The following is a 15,523-nucleotide window of genomic DNA, read 5'->3' as shown; positions in this document are numbered from 1 at the left end:
CCCGAGCAGGCAGGACAGCGCTGCCCTGGGTCTGGCGGCCATAAGCAAACACAAATAGAACAGTGAATGAGAAAGGAGAAGGGGGAAAGTAGGGGAGAAGGAGGTAGAACAGGAGTAGAGTTTAGTAGAAGATACAGAGAGAATTATAGATAAGGAGAGCAGAAGGAAAGATGAGAGGATAAAATAATTAATATGCAGCAATAAAACACTGTAATATCAGCAGTACTCAACAGTTCCACGAAAAAACTTGAAAGAGGCAGGATTTCCTAGGTCTGAAGACTATATGTATGTCAGACCGGCCCCTATACAGAATCCAGCCAATCACAATCCAGGCAGTTTCCCTTACGTTCCTCCCACAAAAACTGTAACCCCTTCCGTGCCAGAGTGATGCATTAAGAGGCGTGCCGCATGCCCAGCGGTGAGTTTATGTTGTCTCGGCCACATTCATGACCTACGCAATCTTTACATTATAATTATACCAGATAAAAACATTAGATAAATTGAGTTAGATAAAAATAAATGAAATCAATTAAATCAATTACATAAGATAAGCAGATGAATAAGACAATAATCAAATGTATAAATGTATACATAAAAAAGATAAAAATATTTTGTATTTAATGTGTATGTTTATGTATAGTAGATGATGAGGCAGCAATATAAATCAGGGGTGCATATACATAGTTAAATACGCACATGGAATAGGATACATTTAAATACAATTAAATAAATACATACATTTAAACAAAATACTCTCTTTAGTTGATTTTTACATACGGCCGCAGCAGTAAAGGAACAGCTCAGCTGCCGAGGAGGACGGTCAGGAGACAGGTAAATGCTCTACTCCTACTCCGATGTTTTTTTTTGCAGTTGTGAGGACAGTGTGTTGGGACCCCACAAATTTGTTGCCCAGGGGCCCCCACAGACCTTAATCCGGCCCTGGACATATATGTATTTGGCACTGTGGGGACATATATGTATCTGGCACTGTGGGGACATATATGTTTCTGGCACTGTGGGGGCATATATGTATCTGGCACTGTGGGGGCATATATGTATTTGGCACTGTGGGGACATATATGTATCTGGCACTGTGGGGACATATATGTATCTGGCACTGTGGGGACATATATGTATCTGGCACTGTGGGGACATATATGTATCTGGCACTGTGGGGACATATATGTATCTGGCACTGTGGGGGCATATATGTATCTGGCACTGTGGGGGCATATATGTATCTGGCACTGTGGGGGCATATATGTATTTGGCACTGTGGATCACCCATTTTTTGGTGCTTTTATATGTATGTGGAACTGTGCAGGGGCTTTATTTGTATGTGGCACTCTACAACATAACTAAAAATGGGGTTATGACCAGGCCCGGCGACAGGGGGGGTCAAAGGGGACACCCGTACCGGGCCCAGACGTTGTGAGGGGCCCCAAGGATCTGGGCATCAACACAGGCGTGCGCAGAGACTGACTGGAGGGTGCCGCTCCGGACTCCCCCCCCCTCCACGGCATTATAGTGATCTCTCGCCTCCCCTGTCCTGGATATAGACTGCTCACCTGGTCCGCTCACCTGGGCCGCCCAGGTGAGCAGTTTATATCCAGGACAGGGGAGGTGAGAGAACACTATAATGCCGTGGAGGGGGGGAAGTCCGGAGCGGCACCCGCCAGTCAGTCTCTGCGCACGCCTGTGGGCATCAACCATGGCATCAAGCTGTGTCAGTGCAACACGTAGGATGGGGTAAAATTTAAATGGATTGCGCTGGCCGGAAGAGAGCCGTGGCACTGTATAGTTGATAACTCCGTCGGTGGAACCCAGACGTGCACGCAGGGGGGGGTTCCGAGTACCTAGAAACCCCCCCTGGTCGCCGATCCATCTGCGCTGCTGATCGTTTTTTGTGTGTGTATACAGCGTGAGGAACTGACAGGCTGCAGCAGCTCCATCCTTACACAGAGACGCTTGCTTCTTGGTGCCTGTAGAGGGAGCTGCAGTGACAGCGCAGCACACAGCTCCTCTCAGGAGGTACTGTACTTGTACGTGAGGTGAAAGAGAAAAAGGCTGGTGACGGTGAGGGCACTGGGTAGGCGGCAGTGGATGTGTCCAATACTCTCACTGAATCCAGGTGGGTGTTAGATACTGTATGTTGGGATTGAAGGAGAGGCCGGTGGTGTGTAATAAAATAGGCTGGCTGGCTGGGGGGGATGGTGATGGAAGGCTGTAGTTACTTATAATGGTGTGTGTATGTATGGCATGTGTAGTGTGTGTGTATGCAAAGCATGCTATATGCATGTATAGTGTGTGTGTATGTATACTATGAATGCATGTATACTGTGGGTGTATGTATGCATGTATACTGTGTGTATGTATGCTATGCGTATGTATACTGTATGTATGTATGTATGCAGTGTGTATGTATGCTGCGTGCATGTATACTGTATGTATGCTGCATGCATGTATAGTCTGTGTGTGTGTTTGTATGTATGCTGTGTGCATGTATACTATGTGTGCTATTTCTCTATCGTCCTAGTGGATGCTGGGGTTCCTGAAAGGACCATAGGGAATAGCGGCTCCGCAGGAGACAGGGCACAAAAAGTAAAGCTTTAGGATCAGGTGGTGTGCACTGGCTCCTCCCCCTATGACCCTCCTCCAAGCCTCAGTTAGATTTTTGTGCCCGGCCGAGAAGGGTGCAATCTAGGTGGCTCTCCTAAAGAGCTGCTTAGAAAAGTTTAGCTTAGGTTTTTTATTTTACAGTGAGTCCTGCTGGCAACAGGATCACTGCAACGAGGGACTTAGGGGAGAAGAAGTGAACTCACCTGCGTGCAGGATGGATTGGCTTCTTGGCTACTGGACATTAGCTCCAGAGGGACGATCACAGGTACAGCCTGGATGGTCACCGGAGCCTCGCCGCCGGCCCCCTTGCAGATGCTGAAACGAGAAGAGGTCCAGAATCGGCGGCAGAAGACTCCTCAGTCTTCTTAAGGTAGCGCACAGCACTGCAGCTGTGCGCCATTTTCCTCTCAGCACACTTCACACGGCAGTCACTGAGGGTGCAGGGCGCTGGGAGGGGGGCGCCCTGGGAGGCAAATGAAAACCTTTTTTTGGCTAAAAATACCTCACATATAGCCTCCGGGGGCTATATGGAGATATTTAACCCCTGCCAGAATCCGTTAAGAGCGGGAGACGAGGCCGCCGAAAAAGGGGCGGGGCCTATCTCCTCAGCACACAGCGCCATTTTCCCTCACAGAAAGGCTGGAGGGAAGGCTCCCAGGCTCTCCCCTGCACTGCACTACAGAAACAGGGTTAAAACAGAGAGGGGGGGCACTAATTTGGCGTTAGAAATATATAAAAAAGATGCTATAAGGGAAAACACTTATATAAGGTTGTCCCTATATAATTATAGCGTTTTTGGTGTGTGCTGGCAAACTCTCCCTCTGTCTCTCCAAAGGGCTAGTGGGTCCTGTCCTCTATCAGAGCATTCCCTGTGTGTGTGCTGTGTGTCGGTACGTGTGTGTCGACATGTATGAGGACGATGTTGGTGAGGAGGCGGAGCAATTGCCTGTAATGGTGATGTCACTCTCTAGGGAGTCGACACCGGAATGGATGGCTTATTTAGGGAATTACGTGATAATGTCAACACGCGCCAAGGTCGGTTGACGACATGAGACGGCCGACAAACAATTAGTACCGGTCCAGACGTCTCAAAAACACCGTCAGGGGTTTTAAAACGCCCGTTTACTTTAGTCGGTCGACACAGACACAGACAGGGACACTGAATCCAGTGTCGACGGTGAATAAACAAACGTATTCCTTATTAGGGCCACACGTTAAGGGCAATGAAGGAGGTGTTACATATTCTGATACTACAAGTACCACAAAAGAGGGTATTATGTGGGATGTGAAAAAACTACCGTAGTTTTTCCTGAATCAGATAAATTAAATGAAGTGTGTGATGATGCGTGGGTTCCCCCCGATAGAAAATATGGGCGGTATACCCTTTCCCGCCAGAAGTTAGGGCGCGTTGGAAAACACCCCTTAGGGTGGATAAGGCGCTCACACGCTTATCAGAACAAGTGGCGGTACCGTCTATAGATAGGGCCGTCCTCAAGGAGCCAGCTGACAGGAGGCTGGAAAAATATCATAAAAAGTATATACACACATACTGGTGTTATACTGCGACCAGCGATCGCCTCAGCCTGGATGTGCAGAGCTGGGGTGGCTTGGTCGGATTCCCTGACTAAAAATATTGATACCCTTGACAGGGACAGTATTTTATTGACTATAGAGCATTTAAAGGATGTATTTCTATATATGCGAGATGCACAGAGGGATATTTGCACTCTGGCATCAAGAGTAAGTGCGATGTCCATATCTGCCAGAAGATGTTTATGGACACGACAGTGGTCAGGTGATGCAGATTCCAAACGGCACAAAGGTGTATTGCCGTATAAAGGAAGAGGAGTTATTTGGGGTCGGTCCATCGGACCTGGTGGCCACGGCAACTGCTGGAAAATCCACCGTTTTTACCCTGAGTCACATCTCTGCAGAAAAAGACACCGTCTTTTCAGCTTCAGTCCTTTCGTCCCTATAAGAGTCATATCTGCCCAGGGATAGAGGAAAGGGAAGAAGACTGCAGCAGGCAGCCCATTCCCAGGAACAGAAGCGTTCCAACCCTTCTGACAAGCTCTCAGCATGACGCTGAGACCGTACAGGACCCCTGGATCCTACAAGTAGTATCCCAGGGGTACAGTTTGGAATGTCGAGACGTTTCCCCTGCGCAGGCTCCTGAAGGCTGCTTTACCAAGGTCTCCCTCCGACAAGGAGGCAGTATGGGAAAAAATTCACGAGCTGTATTCCCAGCAGGTGATAATTAAATTACCCCTCCTACAACACGAAAAGGGGTATTATTCCACACTATATTGTGGTACTGAAGCCAGAAGGCTAGGTGAGACCTATTCTAAATCTAAAAAGTTTGAACACTTACAAAGGTTCAAATCAAGATGGAGTCACTCAGAGCAGTGATAACGAACCGGGAAGAAGGGGATTATCTGGTGTCCCGAGACATCAGGGATGCTTACCTCCATGTCCCAAATTTGCCCTTATCGCTAAGGGTACCTCAGGTTCGTGGTACAGAACTGTCACTATCAGTTTCAGACGCTGCCGTTTGGATTGTCTACGGCACCCCGGGTCTTTACCAAGGTAATGGCCGAAATGATGGTTCTTCTTCGAAGAAAAGGCGTCTTAATTATCCCTTACTTGGACGATCTCCTGATAAGGGCAAAGTACAGGGAACAGTTGGAGGTCGGAGTAGCACTATCTCGGATACTGTTACAACAGCAGGGGTGGATTCTAAAGATTCCAAAATCGCAGCTGATCCCGACAACAAGTCTCCTGTGCTTAGGGATGATTCTGGACACAGTCCAGAAAAAGGTGTTTCTCCCGGAAGAGAAAGCCAGGGAGTTATCCGAGCTAGTCAGGAACCTCCTAAAATCAGTGCATCATTGCACAAGGGCCATGGTAAAAAAATGGTGACTTCCTTCGAAGCAATTCCAGTCGGCAGATTTCATGCAAGAACTTTTCAGTGGGATCTGCTGGACAAATGGTCCGGATCGCATCTTCAGATGCATCAGCGGATAACCCTATATCCAAGGACAAGGGTGTCTCTCCTGTGGTGGTTACAGAGTGCTCATCTTCTAGAGGGCCGCAGATTCGGCATTCAGTTTTGGATGTGGGTGACCACGGAGGCCAGCCCGAGAGGCTGGGGAGCAGTCACACAAGGAAAAAATTTCCAGGGAGTGTGATCAAGTCTGGAGATTTTTCTCCACATAAATATAGCTAAGGGTAAATTTATAATGCTCTAAGCTTAGCAAGACCTCTGCTTCAAGGTCAGCCGGTATTGATCCAGTGGGATAAAACATCACGGAAGTCGCCCACGTAAATAGACAGGGCGGCACAAGAAGCAGGAGGGCAGTGGCAAAAACTGCTAGGATTTTTCGCTGGGCGGAAAATCATGTGATAGCACTGTCAGCAGTGTTTCATTCCGGGAATGGAAACTGGGAAGCAGACTTCCTCAGTAGGCACGACCTCCACCCGGCAGAGTGGGAACTTCATGGGGAAGTTTTCCACATAATTGTAAACCGTTGGGAATTACCAAAGGTGGACATGATGGCGTCCCGTCTGAACAAAAAACGGGACAGGTATTGCGCCAGGTTAAGAGACCCTCAGGCAATAGCTGTGGACGTTCTGGTAACACCGTGGGTGTACCAGTCGGTGTATGTGTTCCATCCTCTGCTTTTCATACCTAAGGTACTGAGAATTATAAGACGTAGAGGAGTAAGAACTATACTCATGGCTCCGGATTGGCCAAGAAGGACTTGGTACCCGGAACTTCAAGAGATGCTCACAGAGGACTTATGGCCTCTGCCGCTAAGAAGGGACTTGTTTCAGCAAGTACCATGTCTGTTCCAAGACTTACCGCAGCTGCGTTTGACGGCATGGCGGTGGAACGCCGGATCCTAAGGGAAAAGGCATTCAGGAAGAGGTCATTCCTACCCTGGTCAAAGCCAGAAAGGAGGTGACCGCACAACATTATCACCACATGTGGCGAAAATATGTTGCGTGGTGTGAGGCCAGGAAGGCCCCACGAAGAAATTTCAACTCGGTCGATTCCTGCATTTCTTGCAAACAGGAGTGTCTATGGACCTCAAATTGGGGTCCATTAAGGTTCAAATTTCGGCCATGTCGATTTTTCTTCCAGAAAGAAGTGGCTTCAGTTCCTGAAGTCCAGAAGTTTGTCAAGGGAGTATTGCATATACAACCCCCTTTTGTGCCTCCAGTGGCACTGTGGGATCTCAACGTAGTTCTGGGATTCCTCAAAACACATTGGTTTAAAACCAGTCAAATCTGTGGATTTGAAGCATCTCACATGAAAAGTGAACATGCTCTTGGACCTGGCCTGGACCAGGCGAGTATCAAATTGGTGGTTTTTTTTTCTCAAAAAAGCCCATATCTGTTTGTCCATTCGGACAGGGCAGAGCTGCGGACTCGTCCCCAGTTCTCTCCCTAAGGTGGTGTCAGTGTTTCACCTGAACCAGCTTATTGTGGTGTCTTGCGCCTACTAGGGACTTGGAGGACTCCAAGTTGCTAGATGTGGTCAGGGCCCTGAAAATATAGGTTCCAGGACGGCTGGAGTCAGGAAAACTGACTTGCTGTTATCCTGTATGCACCCAACAAACTGGGTGCTCTTGCTTTTAAGCAGACTTTTGCTAGTTGGATGTGTAATACAATTCAGCTTGCACATTCTGTGGCATGCCTGCCACAGCCAAAATATGTAAATGCCCATTCCACAAGGAAGGTGGGCTCATCTTGGGCGGCTGCCCGAGGGGTCTCGGCTTTACAACTTTGCCGAGCGGCTATTTAGTCAGGGGCAAACACGTTTGTAAAATCCTACAAATTTGATACCCTGGCTAAGGAGGACCTGGAGTTCTCTCATTCGGTGCTGCAGAGTCATCCGCACTCTCCCGCCCGTTTGGGAGCTTTGGTATTATCCCCATGGTCCTTTCAGGAACCCCAGCATCCACTAGGACGATAGAGAAAATAAGAATTTACTTACCGATAATTCTATTTCTCGGAGTCCGTAGTGGATGCTGGGCGCCCATCCCAAGTGCGGATTATCTGCATTACTTGTACATAGTTACAAAAATCGGGTTATTATTGTTGTGAGCCATCTTTTCAGAGGCTCCGCTGTTATCATACTGTTAACTGGGTTCAGATCACAGGTTGTACAGTGTGATTGGTGTGGCTGGTATGAGTCTTACCCGGGATTCATAAATCCTTCCTTATTGTGTACGCTCGTCCGGGCACAGTACCTAACTGAGGCTTGGAGGAGGGTCATAGGGGGAGGAGCCAGTGCACACCACCTGATCCTAAAGCTTTACTTTTTGTGCCCTGTCTCCTGCGGAGCCGCTATTCCCTATGGTCCTTTCAGGAACCCCAGCATCCACTACGGACTCCGAGAAATAGAATTATCGGTAAGTAAATTCTTATTATTGTGTGTGTGTGTGTGTGTATGCATGTATGCTGTGTCCATGTATAGTGTGTGTGTGTGTGTGTGTGTGTGTGTGTGTGTATGCTACTGTATGTGTATGTACGGTGGTCCGCCACTCCTCTGACATTCAAAATAATACTCAAGTGCCCTCTGTAAATAATTATAATCCCGATAAAAAAGGCAGGTGCACTCAGATATTACAAAAAAATTGTAATGATGCAAAGTCACAGCATATTCACGTTTCGGGGGCCACAGCCCTGACATGTTGATATGCTGTGACTTTGCATCATTACAGTTTTTTTGTAAAATCTGAGTGCACCTGCCTTTTTTACTGGGATTATATACAGTATATTCAAACACAGTACATGTATACCCACCCACACATATACGTATACAAACACATGAATACATACATGTACGGAAACCCCCCTATGGAAATCCTGCGTTTGCCACTGGAACCCCCCCCCCCCCCCCTCTGCGGCGGTAACCCAGCCACTGCCCACATTCACCTGTCTGTGTCCCACTGTGTGCGTAGATATCACATGACGCATCCATGCAACGCTACACCCTTCACTTACTCCCCGCCTTTCACAGTTCACTTAAGTCTTTGCAGTGGCGACGGTCCTAAGAGGAGCCCAGTCCAGTGCCCAGGAGAAACACTGGACTGCAGGAGAAACAGCCCAGGCAGCTTGGAACTGGAGGATAGCAGTGGTATTTTGGTAAGTGACAGCAGTCAGAGTCTGGAAACGCTGTCACGCAGTGTCTCTCATGAGCCAGAGCATACAATGTTTTAAAAAATAAGATTTTACTCACCGGTAAATCTATTTCTCGTAGTCCGTAGTGGATGCTGGGAACTCCGAAAGGACCATGGGGAATAGCGGCTCCGCAGGAGACTGGGCACAATTAAAGAAAGCTTTAGGTCACCTGGTGTGCACTGGCTCCTCCCACTATGACCCTCCTCCAAGCCTCAGTTAGGACACTATGCCCGGACGAGCTGACATAATAAGGAAGGATTTTGAATCCCGGGTAAGACTCTTACCAGCCACACCAATCACACTGTATAACTCGTGATACAATACCCAGTTTAACAGTATGAAAACAACTGAGCCTCTCAACAGATAGCTCAACAATAACCCTTTAGTTAGGCAATAACTATATACAAGTATTGCAGACAATCCGCATTTGGGACGGGCGCCCAGCATCCACTACGGACTACGAGAAATAGATTTACCGGTGAGTAAAATCTTATTTTCTCTGACGTCCTAGTGGATGCTGGGAACTCCGAAAGGACCATGGGGATTATACCAAAGCTCCCAAACGGGCGGGAGAGTGCGGATGACTCTGCAGCACCGAATGAGAGAACTCAAGGTCCTGAGGAGGACAGGGTATCAAATTTGTAGAATTTTGCAAACGTGTTTGCCCCTGACCAAGTAGCAGCTCGGCAAAGTTGTAAAGCCGAGACCCCTCGGGCAGCCGCCCAAGATGAGCCCCCTTCCTTGTGGAATGGGCTTTTACTGATTTAGGATGCGGCAGTCCAGCCGCAGAATGCGCCAGCTGAATTGTGCTACAAATCCAGCGAGCAATAGTCTGCTTAGAAGCAGGAGCACCCAGCTTGTTGGGTGCATACAGGATAAATAGCGAGTCAGTTTTCCTGACTCTAGCCGTCCTGGAAACATAAATTTTCAAGGCCCTGACTACGTCCAGTAACTTGGAATCCTCCAAGTCCCAAGTAGCCGCAGGCACCACAATAGGTTGGTTCAAGTGAAAAGCTGATACCACCTTAGGGAGAAACTGGGGACGAGTCCTCAATTCTGCCCTATCCATATGGAAAATCAGATAAGGGCTTTTACATGACAAAGCCGCCAATTCTGACACACGCCTGGCTGAAGCCAAGGCCAATAACATGACCACTTTCCACGTGAGATATTTTAGCTCCACGGTTTTAAGTGGCTCAAACCAATGTGATTTTAAGAAACTCAACACCACGTTGAGATCCCAAGGTGCCACTGGAGGCACAAAAGGGGCTGAATATGCAGCACTCCCTTAACAAACGTCTGAACTTCAGGTAGTGAAGCTAGTTCTTTCTGGAAGAAAATCGACAGAGCCGAGATCTGTACCTTAATGGAGCCTAATTTCAGGCCCATAGTCACTCCTGCTTGTAGGAAATGCAGAAATCGACCCAGTTGAAATTCCTCTGTTGGGGCCTTTTTGGCCTCACACCAAGCAACATACATCCGCCATATGTGGTGATAATGCTTTGCAGTTACATCTTTCCTGGCTTTAATCAGCGTAGGAATGACTTCCTCCGGAATGCCCTTTTCCTTCAGGATCCGGCGTTCAACCGCCATGCCGTCAAACGCAGCCGCGGTAAGTCTTGGAACAGACAGGGCCCCTGCTGCAGCAGGTCCTGTCTGAGCGGCAGAGGCCATGGGTCCTCTGAGATCATCTCTTGAAGTTCCTGGTACCACGCTCGTCTTGGCCAATTCGGAACCATGAGTATTGTTCTTACTCCTCGTTTTCTTATTATTCTCAGTACCCTTGGTATGAGAGGCAGAGGAGGGAACACATAAACTGACTGGTACACCCACGGTGTCACTAGAGCGTCCACAGCTATCGCCTGAGGGTCCCTTGACCTGGCGCAATATCTCTCTAGTTTTTTGTTTAGGCGGGACGCCATAATGTCCACCTGTGGCCTTTCCCAACGGTTTACCAACAGTTGGAAGACTTCTGGATGAAGTCCCCACTCTCCCGGGTGTAGGTCGTGTCCGCTGAGGAAGTCTGCTTCCCAGTTGTCCACTCCCGGAATGAACACTGCTGACAGTGCTAAGACGTGATTTTCCGCCCATCGGAGAATCCTTGTTTCTTCTGCCATCACCATCCTGCTTCTTGTGCCGCCCTGTCGGTTTACATGGGCGACTGCCGTGATGTTGTCTGATTGGATCAGTACCGGCTGGTTTTGAAGCAGAGGCCTTGCCAGACTTAGGGCATTGTAAATGGCCCTCAGTTCCAGAATATTTATGTGTAGGGGACGACTCCTGACTTGACCAAAGTCCTTGGAAATTTCTTCCCTGTGTGACTGCCCCCCAGCCTCGAAGGCTGGCATCCGTGGTTACCAGGACCCAGTCCTGTATGCCGAATCTGCGGCCCTCTTGAAGATGAGCACTCTGCAGCCACCACAGTAGAGATACCCTGGTCCTTGGAGACAGGGTTATCAGCCGATGCATCTGAAGATGCGATCCCGACCACTTGTCCAAGAGGTCCCACTGAAAGGTTCTTGCATGGAACCTGCCGAATGGAATTTTGCTTCGTAAGAAGCTACCATTTTTCCCAGGACTCGTGTGCAGTGATGCACCGATACCTGTTTTGGTTTCAGGAGGTCTCTGACTAGAGATGACAGCTCCTTGGCTTTCTCCTGCGGGAGAAACACTTTTTTCTGTTCTGTGTCCAGAACCATCCCCAGGAACAGTAGGCGTGTGGTAGGAACCAGCTGTGACTTTGGAATGTATAGAATCCATCCGTGCTGTTGTAGCACTTCCCGAGATAGTGCTACTCCGACCAACAACTGCTCCTTGGACCTCGCTTTTATAAGGAGATCGTCCAAGTACGGGATAATTAAAACTTCCTTTCTCGAAGGAGTATAATCATTTCTGCCATTACCTTGGTAAAGACCCTCGGTGCCGTGGACAGTCCAAACGGCAGTGTTTGGAATTGGTAATGGCAATCCTGTACCACAAATCTGAGGTACTCCTGGTGAGGATGGTAAATGGGGACATGTAGGTAAGCCTCCTTGATGTCCAGGGATACCATGTAATCCCCCTCCTCCAGGCTTGCAATAATCGCCCTGAGCGATTCCATCTTGAACTTGAATTTTTCCATGTATGTGTTCAAGGATTTCAAATATAAAATGGGTCTCACCGAACCGTCCGGTTTCGGTACCACAAACAGTGTGGAATAGTAACCCCGTCCTTGTTGAAGTAGGGGCACCTTGACTATCACCTGCTGGGAATACAGCTTGTGAATTGCCTTTAGCACAGTCTCCCTGCCTGAGGGAGTTGTCGGCAAGGCAGATTTGAGGAAACGGCGGGTGGGAGATGCCTCGAATTCCAGCTTGTACCCCTGAAACACTACTTGAAGGATCTAGGGATCCACCTGTGAGCGAGCCCACTGATCGCTGAAATTTTTGAGGCGGCCCCCCACAATACCTGGCTACGCCTGTGGAGCCCCCGCGTCATGCGGTGGACTCAGAGGAAGCGGGGGAAGAATTTTGATTCTGGGAACTGGCTGACTGGTGCAGCTTTTTCCCTCTTCCCTCGTTTTACACGCTTGCATTTCTGAAGCCGAAAGGACTGTACCTGTTAATACAGTGCTTTCTGAGGCTGTGAGGAAACCTGAGGTAAAAAATTTTCTTCCCAGCTGTTGCTGTGGATAAGAGGTCCCAGAGACCATCCCCAAACAATTCCTCACCCTTATAAGGCTCTATGTGCCTTTTAAAGTCAGCATCACCTGTCCAGTGTCGGGTCTCTAATAACCTCCTGACCGAATGGACATTGCATTAATTTTGGATGCCAGCCGGCAAAATATCCCTCTGTGCATCCCTCATATATAAGACGACGTCTTATGTTCGCAAACTAGTATCCCTGTTTGACAGGGTTACAGACCACGCTGCAGCAGCACTATCTGCAGGTCTCAGTCTAGTACCTGAGTGTGTAAATACAGACTTCAGGATAGCCTCCTGCTTTTTATCAGCAGGTACTTTCAAGTGGCCGTATCCTAAGACGGCAGTGCCACCTTTTTTGACAAACGTGTGAGCGCCTTATCCACCCTAGGGGATACCTTCGCTTTTTCACACTTCATTCACTCATTTGATGGGGGAACAAAACACTGCCTGCTTTTTCTCCCCAAACATAGTGGTACTTGGGTTAATGTCAGAAATGCGTAACACATTTTTTATTTGCCGGGATCATGTAACGGATGTTCCTAGTGGATTGTGTATATGTCTCAACCTCGTCGACACTGGAGTCAGACTCCGTGTCGACATCTGTGTCTGCCATCTGAGGGAGCGGGCGTTTTTGAGCCCCTGATGGCCTTTGAGACGCCTGGGCAGGCGCGGGCTGAGAAGCCGGCTGTCCCATAGCTGTTACGTCATCCAGCCTTTTATGTAAGGAGTTGACACTGTCGGTTTATACCTTCCACCTATCCATCCACTCTGGTGTCGGCCCCCAGGGGGCGACATCACATTTATCGACATCTGCTCTGCCATCACATAAGCCTCCTCATCAAACGTGTCGACACAGCCGTACCGACACACCGCACACACACAGGGAATGCTCTGACTGAGGACAGGACCCCACACAGCCCTTTGGGGAGACAGAGAGAGAGTATGCCAGCACACACCAGAGCGCTATATAATTTAGGGATTAACACTATATTGAGTGAATTTTTCCCAATAGCTGCTTGTATATACAATATTGCGCCTAAATTTAGTACCCCCCCTCTCTTTTTAACCCTTTGAGCCTGAAAACTACAGGGGAGAGCCTGGGGAGCTGTCTTCCAGTTGCACTGTGAAGAGAAAATGGCGCCAGTGTGCTGAGAGAGATAGCTCCGCCCCTTTTTTGCAGACTTTTCTCCCGCATTTTTATGGATTCTGGCAGGGGTATTTATCACATATATAGCCTCTGGGGCTATATATTGTGATATATATGCCAGCCAAGGTGTTTTTATTGCTGCTCAGGGCGCCCCCCCCCAGCGCCCTGCACCCTCAGTGACCGAAGTGTGAAGTGTGCATGAGGAGCAATGGCGCACAGCTGCAGTGCTGTGCGCTACCTTGGTGAAGACTGATGTCTTCTGCCGCCGATTTTCCGGACCTCTTCTTGCTTCTGGCTCTGTAAGGGGGACGGCGGCGCGGCTCCGGGACCGAACACCAAGGCCAGTTCCATGCGGTCGATCCCTCTGGAGCTAATGGTGTCCAGTAGCCTAAGAAGCCCAAGCTAGCTGCAAGCAGGTAGGTTCGCTTCTTCTCCCCTTAGTCCCTCGCTGCAGTGAGCCTGTTGCCAGCAGGTCTCACTGTAAAATAAAAAACCTAATTATATACTTTCTTTCTAGAAGCTCAGAAGAGCCCCTAGTGTGCATCCAACCTCGGCCGGGCACAAAATCTAACTGAGGCTTGGAGGAGGGTCATAGTGGGAGGAGCCAGTGCACACCAGGTGACCTAAAACGCTATTCCCCATGGTCCTTTCGGAGTTCCCAGCATCCACTAGGACGTCAGAGAAAACAAACAAACCAGATAATATTCAATAATGCAATGCTATTTCAAAGTAATGCAGCATATTTTTATTAAAGTGCATAGTGAATATTATCTGTGTTTTTTTATAATATTTAAAAAAACATTCAATATGCAATGTAATAAAAATATACTGCACTACTGCTGAGGATATGCTATAACACTATCTGCATTTTCAATAGAACGTCTCTACCTGATAGCAGTGACATTAGTGGTTTTTATTAATATTGTTGAATTGTTGTTATTTTAGAATTAAATAACATTATGCCAGCAATTCAACAATATTAATAACAAATACTAATTTCACTTGTAGAGGACTTCTATTCAAAGTGCAGATAATATATTATGGTCCACTTTGCTCAGCAGTAGTGCAGTGTACTGTATGTATAGTAACATCCCTAACTGTGTGGAGTTTGTACATTCTCCCCATGCTTGTGTGGGTTTCCTCTGGGTACTTGAGTGTCCTCCCACACTCCAAAGATATACTGTGTGTAAATCAGTGTGTGTACACGTGTTTAGGGCAGACTAAATGGGCCAAGTGGATCTTATCTGCTGTCAAATTCTCTATTTCTTTGTGTTCACCTGAACAATGCACCTATATGGCAATACATTTATTGGCACATGCAAGGGACGGATGTGCGGGTCTGATATCCGGGGGGGGGGGGGGGGAGAGGGGGGCCCCAGGGGTATCAGTGTACCGGGCCCCGAGATTTCTGTTGCCGGCCCTGGTTATGACATAAGGTCATACGCCTACAAACGTCAAACCGAAAGGTGTGCGCATAAAAATGGGGTGTGGCTTTGCGTGCGCATGATAGTGGCTCTTACCCTTGACTACAGATCTTTTCTGCTTGGATACTAACAAAAGTTGCAAATTGAAAAGCTTACGACAAGGCTTTTTGTATTTCCACTAAAGCTATATAGAGATACGTGGACACTCAAAGTATATATATTATATTTGAAGCAGCTGAAAACATATATTGATGGTTCATGCAGTTAAGTAAATGTATGGTTAAAGTTCCATATGTTTTAAGGATATAAGAGGAGCAATTTTATTTTACTGTATATGTGTTCCCCCCCCCCCCCCCCCCCCTTTTTATATGTCTTTTAATGTTGTTTATATGATACTGGCCGGTATCAATATGATGTGTGTGGATTATTTTTCTGTATATTAAAATCTACATCAGATTGAA

At 47.9% G+C, this 15,523-nt stretch overlaps 1 protein-coding gene across 3 annotated transcripts in view; it reads left to right on the top strand.

The window, feature by feature from the left end:
- WHRN (whirlin) overlaps positions 1-15,523 on the top strand; it is a 216,100-nt gene that overhangs the window by 146,700 nt on the left and 53,877 nt on the right. The window lies entirely within an intron of this gene.

The sequence above is a fragment of the Pseudophryne corroboree genome, chromosome 8 (assembly GCF_028390025.1).
Source record: "Pseudophryne corroboree isolate aPseCor3 chromosome 8, aPseCor3.hap2, whole genome shotgun sequence".
Classification (NCBI taxonomy): Eukaryota; Metazoa; Chordata; class Amphibia; order Anura; family Myobatrachidae; genus Pseudophryne; species Pseudophryne corroboree.
Note: the sequence above shows the minus strand (reverse complement) of the source record. Positions and strands in the feature narration are given on the sequence as shown.